The sequence below is a fragment of the Suricata suricatta genome, chromosome 2 (genome assembly GCF_006229205.1).
Source record: "Suricata suricatta isolate VVHF042 chromosome 2, meerkat_22Aug2017_6uvM2_HiC, whole genome shotgun sequence".
In the NCBI taxonomy this organism is placed as follows: domain Eukaryota; kingdom Metazoa; phylum Chordata; class Mammalia; order Carnivora; family Herpestidae; genus Suricata; species Suricata suricatta.
Window position 1 is genome coordinate 2691745 of NC_043701.1, and position 272 is coordinate 2692016.

The following is a 272-nucleotide window of genomic DNA, read 5'->3' on the forward strand; positions in this document are numbered from 1 at the left end:
AGACAGAGTGTAAACAGGGGAGGAGCAGAGAGAGAAAAAGACACAGAATCTGAAGCAGGCTCTGGGCTCTGAACTAGCGGTCAGCACAGAGCTCGATGTGGGGCTTGAACCCGTGGACTGTGAGATCATGACCTGAGCTAAAGCTGGACGCTTAACCGACTAGCCACCTAGGTGCCCCTCATGTGCTCTCGTTCTTTGAATAAATAATCTTTGCAGTAAATGCAAGACTAAACTTCCAACCAAGACTGCAAATTCACACCAATTTCCTATTT